This window comes from Jaculus jaculus, chromosome 1 (genome assembly GCF_020740685.1).
Source record: "Jaculus jaculus isolate mJacJac1 chromosome 1, mJacJac1.mat.Y.cur, whole genome shotgun sequence".
NCBI lineage: Eukaryota > Metazoa > Chordata > Mammalia > Rodentia > Dipodidae > Jaculus > Jaculus jaculus.
This window is the reverse complement of record NC_059102.1, coordinates 154,669,098-154,683,252: the sequence shown is the minus strand read 5'-3', so window position 1 is coordinate 154,683,252 and position 14,155 is coordinate 154,669,098. Positions and strand designations below refer to the sequence as shown.

The 14,155-nt window shown below is 48.0% G+C and overlaps 1 long non-coding RNA gene across 1 annotated transcript; it reads right to left on the bottom strand.

Moving 5' to 3' along the window:
- Positions 1-1,247: 1,247 nt before the first annotated feature.
- Positions 1,248-13,358, bottom strand: LOC123456270. The gene is made up of 3 exons (XR_006634436.1): positions 13,298-13,358; positions 2,384-2,591; positions 1,248-1,962 (listed from the first exon to the last, which is right to left on the bottom strand). It is a non-coding gene; the product is annotated as an uncharacterized LOC123456270 (long non-coding RNA).
- Between the last annotated feature and the right edge of the window lie 797 nt (positions 13,359-14,155).

The following is a 14,155-nucleotide window of genomic DNA, read 5'->3' as shown; positions in this document are numbered from 1 at the left end:
AGAACTTCAGATCTTGTGTTGACAGCAAATGGGAACACAGAAGCTGGATTCACAGCAGCAGGGCTTACAACAGCTGGATTCACAGCAGCAGGGCTTGCAACAGCTGGACTGACAACAGCTGGACTGGTTTGATTCCCCAAGACCCACATAAACCAGATACACAAGGTGGCACATGATTTGGAGTTCATATGTAGTGGCTGGAGGCCCTGGCCCACCCATTCTCTTTCTCTCTCTCTCTCTCTCTCTCTCTGACTCTCTCAAATAAATAAAACTTAAAAAGTAAAAAGAAAATATTAAATACTGCATTAGTTATTTTAAATATTTTTTTGTTCAGTTTTAATTTATTTATTTGAGAGCAACAGACACAGAGAGAAAGACAGATACAGGGAGAGAGAGAGAATGGGCGTGCCAGGGCTTCCAGCCTCTGCAAACAAACTCCAGATGTGTGCGCCCCCTTGTGCATCTGGCTAACGTGGGACCTGGGGAACCGAGCCTCGAACCGGGGTCCTTAGGCTTCACAGGCAAGCGCTTAACTGCTAAGCCATCTCTCCAGCCCTGCATTAGTTATTTTACTTGATGCTGGGACAAAATACTTGGAAGCAACTTAAGGAATGTAGAATTACTTTGGCTCACAGTTTGAGTCACAGCCCATCACAGCAGAGAATGCTCGGTGGTAGAGGCAGGAAGCCGAGCTGGTCACGCTGTTTCCTCAGTCAGTAAGCAGAAAGTGATGCAACTCACTTCCTTTTTTTTTTTCAGTCCAGGACCCCCAGCCACTGGAATGGTACCACCCACATTTAAGTGTGGATTTTCTATTAACCTAATCCTGAAGTTCCCTCACAGACATGCCCAGAAATCTGTTTACCATCAAGTAGACAAGATTAGCCATCAAAAGTGCCAAAGAATAACTAATCAAATCAATAAGTTAGAAAACAAGCCAAATATTCTTCAAAAAAGGACAAATGGCTAATAAATACATGAAAAAAATTAAATTTCAACATTTGTAGTCATCAGGGAAATACAAATCAAAACTACACTGAGATTCTATCTCACCCCAGTCAGAAAGGTTGTCATTATGCAAACTTGGGAGGCAGATATAGGAAGATTGGTGTGAGTTTGAGGCCAGCCTGAGATAACACAGTGAATTTCAGGTCAACCTGGGCTATAGTGAGACCCTACCTCAGGAAAACAAACAAACAGAAAAGAAATGAATGTTAGTGAAGATATGAGGAAAGAGCAACCTTCATTCACTGCTGGTGGAAATGCGAGTTAGTCTGGCCACTGTGGAAATCAGCATCGAGATCCCTCAATAAACTGAAAGAGCTGCTGTGTGACCCAGCGGTACCAGTTCTGGGCACACACAGGAAAGAATCAAGAGAGAACAGCTACGAGCACCTCGTCGTCCTTGTTTACTGTGGTACCATTCACAACTGCCAAGTTGTGGAATCAGCCTAGATGTCCCTCAGTAGGTGAGCGGGTGATGTAAGTGTGCCATGAATACAGAATGAAGTTTTATTCAGCCATAAGGGAGGATAAAATTATGTCACCTGCAGGAAAATGGGTGGAACTGAAGTGAAATTAGCCGGCCTCACAAAGGTAAGTATTACAGGTTTTCTCTCACATGAAGCAAGCATCTAGGGAGAAGTAAAAGGAGATGAAAGAAGGTCCTTGGTTGCCCACTGCACCTAGACGGTAAGACCTTACTGCTGAAGACTCCACACGCTGGGGCTGCCGGTCGCTGAGAAATCAAGCTGGAGCTGAGCTGGAGGCCTCCTCCCTGTGGACTGGCTGCCGGGATGCTGGGGGAAGTTGTGCAGCCTGCAGCCTTCTGGAGGAACCCATCAAGTCAGGACCCACAAGCTGCACAACTGGCCAGGCAGGCCGAATGAACCAACTGGTGTCACAGTGGCATGTCTGTCATGGGAGAAACCAGCTGCTCTCTGATTGGACTGGCTGCCCACCCTGCAGGAGGGAATTCATTCTTGGTACTGAAAGTCTAGTCAAAAGCCAATGGCTGGGGGAGCCATAAGCCTTAATGGGAGAACTACCACCATTGTTTGGCTAAATGCTTATATCATGTCCACCAAACTGCCCTCCAAATACTTATGGTTATGGCCATATGTTAATGTTAACCTCATAATCTCACTTTTTTTTTTTCTTTCAGTTTTTCGAGGTAGGGTCTTGTTCTAGCCCAAGCTGACCTGGAATTCACTCTGTAGTCTCAGGGTGGCCTCAAACTCATGGCGATCCTCCTACCTCTGCCTCCCGAGTGCTGGGATTAAAGGCATCCATGCGCCACCACGCCCGGCCTCATAATCTTACTTTTAACTAGAGAAATTTTCTTTTCAGATGGTGATGACCACCGAGGTGACTCAAAACTCACCATAGGGCTGAAAAGAAGTGACAGCGGAGTGTTTGGCACTGAGACATCAGTATCGTACCCTCCAAGGCTCAGGGAGCGCTGTGGCAGAAGTGGTGGAGGGAGTGTCACAGCTGCCGAAGGAAGAGGGGCCGCTTACGGTGGTGTCCTCCAGACGGGGTGGCCTCGAATGTTCATAGCCTCACAGTGGCCGACACTACCTATACAAGACCTGCATAACAGGAAGAAAAAAAATGACATCAATATAGAAAAGAGACTAGAAGGAATTCAGTGGAAGGAGGATTTGGGGGGGAGGAAGGGGTGGTAGGAGGGGATTATGGACATAGCATATTGTTTATATTTATGGGAATTGTCAATAGAAAGTTTAAAAAGAAAGGGCGGTGGAAAGGGTAAATATGACCATTATATATCATGTGCTTAATGCAAGTGTCATGATAAAACCCAACAAGGCAAAGGCATTAAAAAAAAAATTGTTGTTGTTGTTCATTTATTTGAGAGCTACAGAGAAAGAGTGAGAGAGAGAGAATGGGCGCGCCAGGGCCTCCAGCCACTGCAAACGAACTCCAGGTGCGTGCGCCCCCTTGTGCATCTGGCTAACATGGATCCTGGGGAATTGGGCCTCAAACTGGATTCTTAGGCTTCACAGGCAAGCGCTTGACTGCTAAGCCATCTCTCCAGCCCCTCTGTTGGGTTTAAAAATGCCTATGTCGGGCAGATGCACAAGGGGCACACGTGTCTGGAGTTCGTTTGCAGTGGGTGGAGGCCTTGGCGTGCCTGTTCTCTCTCTCTCTCTCTCTCTCTATCTGTCACTCTCAAATAAATAAATAAAAATAAAAATTTAAACCCAACAGAGTCAGGGACACAAAGAAATCCAAGTGTCTAGGAAGCAATGAGCACTTCACAGGAGAGAGGGGACTCACAGCTGCTTTCACCCCTTTTGGGACGTGAGGGGCAAAGACAGGTCCCCAGAAAGAACTAGGCAGAGGCTTCCTAAACATCTGGGACATTTGTAAGCTATACAGGAGGGCTGATGAGCACAGCAGAGCCTGAGGTTCCCCAATCTAGGCAGTACAGCCACCTGTATACTCCTTTTTTATTTGCTGTTTTAAAAAATATTTTATTTATTTACCTGTGCTGGAGAGATGGCTTAGTGGTTAAGGCACATGCCTGCAAAGCCTAAGGACCCAGGTTTGATTTTCTAGGTCCCACGTAAGCCAGGTGCACATGGTGGTACATGCATCTGGAGTTCATTTGCAGTGGCTAGAGGCCCTGCTGTGCCCATTCTCTCTCTCTGTCTAATAAATAAATAAAAATAAAATCTTAAAAAATCTTTATTTATTTACTTGAGAGAGGAAGAGGCAGGGAGAGAGAGGAAGGAAGGAAGGAAGGAAGGAGGGAGGGAAGGAGGGAGGGAGGGAGGGAAGGAAGGAAGGAAGGAAGGAAGGAAGGAAGGAAGGAAGGAAGGAAGGAAGGAAGGAAGGAAGGAAGGAAGGCAGAGAGGGAGGGAGGGAGGGAAGGAGGGAGGGAGGAAGGAAGAGAAAGAGGTCATGGGCATGCCAAAGTCTCCAGCCACTGAAAATGAACTCTAGACACATAGGTGCCACCTTGTGCATCTGGCTTATGTGGGTACTGGGGAATCGAACCTCGGTCATTAGGCCTTGCAGGCAAATGCCTTAACCACTAACCCATCCCCTAGCCTCTGTATACTTTTTAGGCTTAGAGGAGCACGTCTGAGCAGAAGAGAAAAGACTTACAAAAGCTCCCGAGAGGTGTGAGGAATCCTGCTGGATACCACCTCAGAACATGGAGGTTAGAGAATGAAGAGAAGCTGGCAGAAGCATTCTGAGCCTTCTGGGTGGTGAAGGGAAACATCTCAAATCACAGAGAGCCAGACCCAAAAAGGGAAGGAGAGCCGGCCGTGGTGGCACACACCTTTAATCCCAGCACTCAGGAAGCAGAGGTAGGAAGATCACTGTGAGTTCGAGGCCACCTAGGAGGCCTATGCCTAGCTCTTTCTGGGGACCCATTGCCCCTCATATCCCAAAAGGAGTGAAAGCAGACCACATAGTGAATTCCAGCTCAGTCTGAGATAGAGGCTTAAAGAAAGGTTACATACACCAAATTCTCCCTAAATTAATAATGCTTATCTTAGCTATGATGACTTCATTCTCCAGTGGAGATGCTGTTCTTTTTCAGAAGGTATGAGACTGGAGGAGATAAACTTCAGCCAAGCCACAGCTGAATCCACACAGGAATTGGGGAGATGAGCAAGAGTGCTGCTTCCATGCTGAACCTGATAACCAGTGTCAGGGTGAAGGAGACAGACCCTGAGGATACTCAGCACCTATCAAAGCAGAGATCCAGAGGGTCCTAAGTGCTCATCACTGAAGCAGACTTAAAACTCATCCACCACGGCTCAGGGGATTTTGTGGAAGAGGGGGCAGAAAGACTGTAAGAGCCACAGGTTGAGACATCATGCCCAGAGGCATTCCCCCTCCTCCAAAAAATAACTGACTGCTGCTCCCACAACCCATAAACTATAACCCCATGGGGAATACCTGCAACCCCTCACTGAGAAGGGACCCCAGTAGAATGGGGGCAGGGACAACGGAAAAGAGGGTACCAACACATGATGTATCCATATGAAACATCTTGTTAATAATAATAATAAAAGTATGAAAAAGCAAAAAAAAAGGAAGGAGAGAAAAGAAACGTATCTGTACCCCAAAAAGCTGGGAGGAAGGCAGCCGAAAACAGTGATCTTTGGAGTAGAGGAAAAGCAGCCACGGAGGAAACAGAGAGGCCAAAAAGACTCTAAGGAAGCCTGAGGGGACCGGGCTTGCTGGAAGATAGGCAAAGGATAGTGAAATGGCTCTGGAACTTTCTGGTGAGAACATGACCTTGATCATGCCCGCTCAGTGGTTCCACACAGACAAAAGCACTGAGACAAAGAAACCATCTGAAACCTCCCCATGTGATGAGACCTGTGGCAGCCATAGACAGCCAGGCTTCGCAGGCCTTGTGCAGGGGTGAGTGAAGCTCATCTGTGTCCGGAGGCACCAGACCTAGGGGGCCAAGCAGGGCTCTGGAAGTGGATAGGGAAACGGCGTATGAGTAGGAAGTGTGTCATAGGGTACAACAATGTGTATATCCACACAGAAGTTCACTGGGTAGGGGGAACAAACAGAAATCAGGAAGTGGCCATGGGCAGCCTCACACCTGACCCTGGGCAGGGGTATAAAGGCCCCAGGCTCAGGAAGCTCCATACTCCACACTTCCCTCTCCACCCGCTCCTCTCCCCTACTCCATCCTCCACTTCCAAAAAGAACCATGGGCTGTTGTGGCTGCTCCGGAGGCTGTGGCTCCAGCTGTGGGGGCTGTGGCTCCAGCTGCTGTGTGCCCGTGTGCTGCTGCAAGCCCGTGTGCTGCTGTGTGCCCGCCTGCTCCTGCTCCAGCTGCAGCAAGGGGGGCTGTGGCTCCTGTGGGGGCTGCAAGGGGGGTTGTAGCTCTTGTGGCTGCTCCAAGGGGGGCTGTAGCTCCTGTGGGGGCTGCAAGGGGAGCTGCGGCTCCTGTGGGGGCTGCAAGGGGGGCTGTGGCTCCTGTGGGGGCTGCAAGTCCAGCTGCTGTCAGTCCAGCTGCTGCAAACCCTGCTGCTGTGAATCCAGCTGCTGCAAACCCTGCTGCTGCCAGTCCAGCTGCTGCAAACCCTGCTGCTGCCAGTCCAGCTGCTGCAAGCCCTGCTGCTGCCAGTCCAGCTGCTGAAAGCCTTGCTGCTGCCAGTCCAGCTGCTGCAAACCCTGCTGCTGCCAGTCCAGCTGCTGCAAACCCTGCTGCTGCCAGTCCAGCTGCTGCAAGCCCTGCTGTTGTGAATCCAGCTGCTGCAAGCCCTGCTGCTGCCAATCCAGCTGCTGTGCTCCCGTATGCTGCCAGTGTAAAATCTGAGAGTCCAGACATGGCCTTCCAGGGCCTTCTGGCATCTGCTTGGATCCTGGCTTTCCATATCCACGGATCACAACATTCCCCCCAAAACATTGTCAATGCAGCATGGCTACAGAGCCGGGCAGGCAAACACCTCTATCTGGCCAGTAGGAGGCAGCAATGGGCAGTGGAATGTGGTTGCTTCTGGAAGGTCTTCTGCAATTCTGCTGCCACTTGGTCTTGCCCAGCACAGGGATGAGCTGGGCATGAAGAACGCACAGGGCCCTGTGTCTTCCATGAATGGTTTTCAGAGAGGAGCAACCATGACTCCAAACCAGCTCCTTTCATCCAGGAGAGCCACCAGGGGTGCACTCTAGGACTTCTGGCTCCCACCCAGTCAGACAACCCACGGTGACGAAACAGCCTAGCACTGGCAGTGTCCCCCAGGAACCGGGGGCCTCCCCTGTCAGTCCTCTACATATGGCTCCTGGCCAGGCCCAGAAACCCTGCTCCTGGGCCCCCTGAAGGACACAGCCACCTCCTCGTTGCTTGTTCTCCTCAGTTCTCTGCCCCTGTCACTCTGATCAACAACCCTGTCCTCCCTGTCCCCTATACTCTACCCTGATCCTCTGCTGTGCCAGACCTGGAGAGTCCCCTCAGAGCCTGTCCTAAATGCCCTCTCTGACTGCCCCCGCTTCTCATCTGCCTGTGGCTCATCCCAGCCTGACAGGGCTCCGTGGAGCTCAGACTCCCCGTGTCCTCAGAGCCTGGATTGTTTTCTTGTCCCTTGGGAGTAAATATTAAGGAAACCTCACATCTTAGTAGGTGATTAAGGAACAAACCAAACCCTACAGTATCAATAAATAAACATTCCTTCAATTACAAATCTTTCTATTGGGGTTTCCTTCTTATATTTTTGCATAAAATGTGTGTGTGTGTGATGTGCATGCTTTTGCGTGTGTGCAGAGGCCAGAGTTCAACACTGGGGTCGACCTTGATTGCTCGTCACCATCTTCCCATTCAGTGAGGTACAGTGTCTCCCACTAAACTGGGAACTCATTCATTCAGCTAGACTAGCTATCCAGCAAGTGTGGGGTCTCCCTATCTCTGCCCCCTCATCGCTGGTATTGCAGACATGTGCCACCATGCCCGGCTTTTTCATGGCTGCTGGGGCTCTGAACTGAGGTCTTCATGCTTGCATACCAAGTACATTCCCCACCGAACCATCTCCCCAGCTTCTGATGCATCTGGAAATATATATTTGGCTTTTCAAGGTAGGGTCTCACTCTAGTCCAGGCTGACCTGAAATTCACTCTGTCATCTCAGGCTGGCCTCGAACTCACAGCAATCCACCTACCTCTGCCTCCCAAGTGCTGGGATTAAAGGCGTGCGCCACCATGCCTAAGTTTAGATCTGAAAACATTTGCTTCAGTTCTGTTCCTCTTTTCACATTCCTTGCCTGCACCTAATCATCACCACTCACCCCTCGCTTGTTCATTTCACAAATGTGAGGTCAGAGGTGAGAAGAGCACACCTGTCCTCATGGAGCTCCAGGACAGCAATGATGACAAAAGCAGGCATGTCCAGTGACACATGTATGGTGGGACTCACCTTGGGGGTGGCTGATGGGATAAGAGAGGTAGAAAGACATGGCAGAGAATAAATAAGGGCAAAAGACAGTTCTACAATGCAGTGTGGGTTCTGGGCTAATGTACGTGCCCCTAAAATTCATAGGTACACCCAATACCTCAGGAAGTGACTATATTAGGGCTGGAGAGATGGTTTAGCAGTTGGGCACTTGCAGGCAAAACCAAAGGATGCAGGTACCATTCCCCAGCACCCACAATAAAGCCAGATGCACAAGGTGGCACAAGCAAAGTTCATTTGCAGTGGCTACAGGCTCTGGCATGCCCATTCTCTCTCTCTCTTATGCTCTCTCAAGTAAATGATAAATAAACAAATAGAAAGTACTTTTTAAAAAAGAAAGCGACAGGCTGGAGCGATGGCTTAGCAGTTAAGCGCTTACCTGTGAACTCTAAGGACCTCAGTTAGAGGCTCGATTCCCCAGGACCCACGTTAGCCAGATGCGCAAGGGGGCGCACGCGTCTGGAGTTCGTTTGCAGTGGCTGGAGGCCCCAGTGCACCCATTCTCTCTCTTTCTCTCTCTCTCTCTCCCTCTTTCTCCTTGTCTGTCACTCTTAAATAAATAAATAAAAATAAAACAAAAAAAAATTAAAAGAAAGAGACAATATTAGAAAATAGATCTTTAAACAAATGGCAGATGGTAGCATGAGGTCATAGGGTTGATGTTAACCCACGTGCCTAGGGAAGAAGAGGAGACGCACACAGAGGACAGCCGTGTGAGAGCACAGGGAGAAGACACCGTCTGTAACCCGAAGGAGGGGAATCTCAGGAGCAGCAAGCCAAATGGCTTCTTGATCTCGGTCTGCCAGGCTCCTGTGAATGCACCCAGCTTATGGTGTTGGTTACACAGCTTGAGCTGGTTGTTCCAGCAAGGGAGGCACTGTGAATATGGTGGTGTGCCATTTCAGAAGAACTGGAGCTGCCTGAGAGGCAATTTGGGGCTGGTAGAGGAAAGACAAGAAGAACATTTGTGAAGGAAAAAGGAGCAACAGGCGCTGGGCAGAAGCGTTGGGAATATGAGACTTGTGACTGAACACCCCCAAACCCTGCTGGGAGCCACTTATGCTGGAGAATGGGCTAAACTGACCATCTCTTAGCCCATTGTCCACTATTATATTGAAGTGTCTAGATCTGGGATCTTTTAGGTAGGGTCTCACTCTGGCCCAGGCTGACCTGGAATTCGCTATGTAGTCTCAGGGTGGCCTCAAACTCATGGCATGGATCTGGGATCTTTATAAGAGAAGAGGTCCATTTAGCTTTTCTCTTTGGGAGCTGGGAGGGCATTAGCATGGTGCAGGTTCTGGCAACAAACCCTGCTTGACTCATATCATGTAGGGAGCAGCTGTGAAGGGTGAGAGATACATCCAGGCAGGAATCCCAGGAAAGAAAAGCCCCTTAGTTTATTAACCTATCTGATAGCAGCACTCCAATGACCCAATTGCCTCCCACAATGCTCTACCTCTTAAAGATCCCAACACCTTAACATCACCACTCTGGGGACCAAGTTCCCAACACACGAATTTTTCTGCATGCATGTAGCATGTGCATGTAGCCTAGGAGTGCCACTGACACACAGGGACACTGGCCTGCCAACATTTGACAGGCCACTCCAGCTGGTGGCGAGGAAATGGAGCTAGCAGAGCTTAGAACTCAGGTGAGAGCTGAAAGTCCACAGCTACTCTGGAAATGGAGTGGCAGTTTGTTGTGACACGAAATATCACTTACCATATATGACCAGGATGGTCCCCTCCTGCATGCAGACCAAAAAGAGACAGGAGTGCTTGTTCAAAAATAGACTTGGAGGGCTGGATAGATTGCTTAGTGGTTAAGGCACTTGCCTATGAAACCTAATGTCCAGGTTCAATTCCCAGGACCCACATAAACCAGATGCACAGGGTGGTACATGCATCTGGAGTTCATTTGCAGTAGATAGAGGCCCTGGCATGCCCATTCTCTCCCTCCCTCCCCCCCTCATTGGCTATAAGATCTGCTCAGTGGAAAGGAACTCATAACTGGAACTGGGAACCAAGTCAAAATCTTATGGAGATGAAGATTATGGACTCCAGTGAGAAGCACCTACTAGTCTTTGTCCAAAAGCAAGGCTACACCCATCAAAACCTCTCTAAAATAACTATTCTTATTCCCTTTAACCTACACTGATCTCACTCTCTGTTGGAGAATCATTTTTCTTTTCCAGAAAGCAGCAGGAACCAAGGACAACCAAAATCTAACAAGACAAGGATATCTGACTCCCTGGCAGGAAGCGAACCATCCCTCACATAGCAGCCAGGGCCCAGGTGAAGCCACCGAGGAAATGTCGAGAGGAGCAAGAGTGCTGCGTCCTTGGCGAGCCTGACAACCTGGGCTAGGGTGATGGCGACAGACACTGAGCACCGAAGCAGAAATCCAGAAGCTTCTGAGAGCTCAACACTGAAGTAGAATTAAAGCACACCCACTAAGATTTTGCAGAAGAGGAGGTAGAAAGAATGTAAGAGCCTCAGGGTGGGAGGGAATATCCAGAGGCCTTGCCCCAGCCCCCTTGACTGACTATTGCCCTCACAATCTATCACCCACAGCTCTGGGGTGAATGCCAGCAATCCCATTAAGGAGGGCGCTCAGTGGAGCGGGGGAAAGGAGGAGGGAAATGATGGTACCAACATACGATGTGTCCAAACAAAGTTTCTACTTAATAAAAAATAGGTTTGGATATTAATACTTACTCATGACCAGTTTGGGCTATAGATTGAGTTCCAAAGGCAGATTCACTCATAATGGACAAATGCTTGCTGACAGGTAGGTGAGTGGATGAACAAATGTGGGCTGTGTGCGTAAACTTGTACATAAAGCAACGAGTTAAGAATCTGCTAACTCTGAACTAAATATGGTGCGCTACAGATTCTCTCAGGGGTATGATGCTAAAAGAACATTTAATTAAACAAATGAAAAGAACAGAGGAATGTATGAAAGGGATGTGGGTATGATTCCAGGAGTAAAAGAGGAGGAATTATCAAAACACAATCAATATACCCTATCATACCCATTTAAACTTTTTATTTATTTATTTATTTATTTATTTGCATGAGCACCTGCATGTGTGTGTGTGTCTGTGTGTGTGTGTGCGCGCGTGCATGCGCGTGCACACTCGTGAGCCAGGGTCTCTTGCACTGCAGTCAAATGCCAGATGCATAAACTACATTTTGTGTCTGGCTTTACACCGGTGCTGAGAATTGAATTAAGGCCAGCAGTTTGTAAAGGGGGAAAAAAATAGATGTTTAAAAGCACTTGACAAATCCCTGTGCCTTCATAAGCAAGAAATAGAAGAACACACCTGAGATATCACTAACTAAAAACCAAGAGGAAACTCTAAAACTCTGTATGAAAAACAGAATGTAGTAGCAAAATATATTTTGGTAGTTATGCAAATGCAATAAGATAAGGAAATGAAATAACCAACATATGTGGAAAAATAAAAATGTCATTTTGAAAAGATTTTTTTTTTTCTAGGCAAAGTCTCTCACTCTAGCCCAGGCTGACCTGGAGATAACTCTGTAGGCTCAGGTTGGCCTCAAATTCATGGCAATTCTATTACCTCTGTCCCCCAAGTGCTAGGATTAAAGGTGTATGCTGCCACTCCGGGCTATGAAGAGATTTTTCTTTTTTAAATGAGGGGCTAGAGAGATGGCTTAGCTGTTAAGGCACTTGCCTCCAAAGAATAAGGACCCAAGTTCAATCCCCTAGTACCCATGTGAGCCAGATGCACAATGTTGCACATGCATCATGCATCTAGATTTCATTTGCAGTGGCTAGAGGCCCGGTATAGCCATTCTCTCTCTCTGTCTCTCTCTCTCAAATAAATAAATAAAAATAAAACTACCCTTAAATCCATGAGAATGTCCACAAACAAAGATACTTTTGTCTAGTTAGTTCATTTCTATATTCTGAAATTATAGTTACATATTTAGCACATCCATGTCACTTCAGAATATTTTGAAGATGGCAAAAATAGATTTCACAGGCATTATTGTACCATTTTGCAGGTGAGGAAACTGAGCCTAGACAGGCTAGTGGATGACAAGATCACCCAGTGATGGCGGGGAGGACCTGAAGTACTGAGATGCTGGGATGAAATCCCCTGCGCAGCGCCCTCTTAGAATAACAGAGTGGTTTACCCTTGTACCTAAGAGAGCAACAACAAAGCAGCCCGTGCATGAAGCAAGAGTGCTTGATGTGGTGAATCCTGGGCTATGACTGATCCCCAAACAAATAAACAAGCTTACTGCTCAGAGAGCTGCCAGGTAGAGTGCAAGAAGAGGAAACTGAGGAAGAACCCAGAAAACACCTGGAGATGGGGACCTGAATCTGAGAGCCTGGGAAAACCAAAACAGCTAGCGATTCAGGGATGAGAACCTGGGAGGAAGCTAGAGAGACAGAGACATGGAGAGACAAACAGGAGAGAGAGAGACGGATCAGAATCTGCAGAGGTCCCTTTGGGTATTCAACAGAGTTCTGATCAGCGTAGGTGTGGAGAACATTCAGAACCAAGGGACGAGCACCTGCAGGGGCCAGGGGTGACCGGGTGGAGGTTTACACAGATCGAGGAATAGTGTCACCCTCTGTCCCCCTCCGTGCTCCTCGGAGGGAACCCTCGCTGACCACTGTGCCAGTCACATCTCACTGTTACTGCGACTGTGTTCCACTGCTTTACTGACAGGGCACAGGGAAGAAGCCAGCTCTTCCGCTCCAGCCAGAGCTCATACGCAGGCCCTCATCCACACACCGCAGACCCAACGGGAGCAGGCAGACAGTATTTATGATCAGATGGGGGGGGGATACAGCAATGAGAGAAAAATATAAAAACACAAAATGGGAATGCTAGAAATAAAGAACATACTAGAAATGATAAAGATGCTTCCTATGAGACTCCACACATCCAGAAAAGAAAACAAACAGTGGACCTTGATCTACATAAATCACCCCAAATTAAATACAATACGAAAGGGTAGAAAGAACCAGAAAAGAGCGAGCACTCGAGAGCTGTGGTACCACTTGAAGTAGCCCGACACGAAATTGGAGCCTAGAGAAGGAAAACACAGAGTTGTAAGAAATCGTATTTGAGAAGGCTTTTAAATTAGCGTCAGACATCAATCCACAGATCCAAAACTTTCAGATAATACCTAGCAGAAAATTCCCCTAAAAGAAATACACCTAAGCAGGTTGTACTCTAACTGTTGAAGACCAAACCAGAGGGGGGAAAGGTGTGCTTACCAGTGTACTACAAACGAAGCCACACCTATGGAATGTTGAAGTAAAAGTCAACTCAGCTGGGGAGGTGGCTCAGCGGTTAAAGGTACTTACCTGCAACGCCTGTTGGCCCAGGTCCAATTCCCAGTATCCACACACAGCCGGACGCACAAAGTGGCACATGCATCTAGAGTTGGCAGCAGCAAGAGGCCCTGGCATGCCTGCATTTTCTGTCTCTCTGCAAATAAATAAGTATAGTTAAGGGGTGGAGAGATAGCAGTTAAAGGCACTTGTTTGCAAAGCCTGACGGCTTAGGTTTGATTCCCCAATACCCACATAAGCCAGATGCACAAATATATGTGTATCTGGAGTTTGGAGACCCTGGCGTGCCCATTCTCATGCTTGCTCTCTCTCTCTCTCCCTCCCTCTTTGCAAATAGGTTAAAAAAAAAAGACATATTTTTTAAAATAAATAAAAACTTGTGGCTTTTTTTTTTTTTGAAGTAGGGTCTCAGTCTAGCCCAGGCTGACCTAGAATTCACTATGTAGTCTCAGGCTGACCTTGAACTCACAGCGATCCTCCTACTTCAGGTGTGCACCACCATACCCAGCAGAGAGAAAGAATGGGTGTGCAAGGGCCTCCAGCCTCTACACATGAACTCCAAACACATGCGTCACTTTGTGCATCTGGCTTTACGTGGGTACTGGGGAACTGAACCCAGGTTGTTAGGCTTTGCAGGCAAGTGCCTTAACTGCTGAGCCATCTCTCCAGCCCAATAAATGTTTTTTTAAAAAGTCAGCTCAGAATTACATCTACTGGAAAAATACTCTCTAAAAATAGAGATAGGGCTGGAGAGATGGCTTAATGGTTAAGCGCTTGCCTGTGAAGCCTAAGGACCCCGGTTCGAGGCTCGGTTCCCCAGGTCCCACGTTAGCCAGATGCACAAGGGGGCGCATGCGTCTGGAGTTCGTT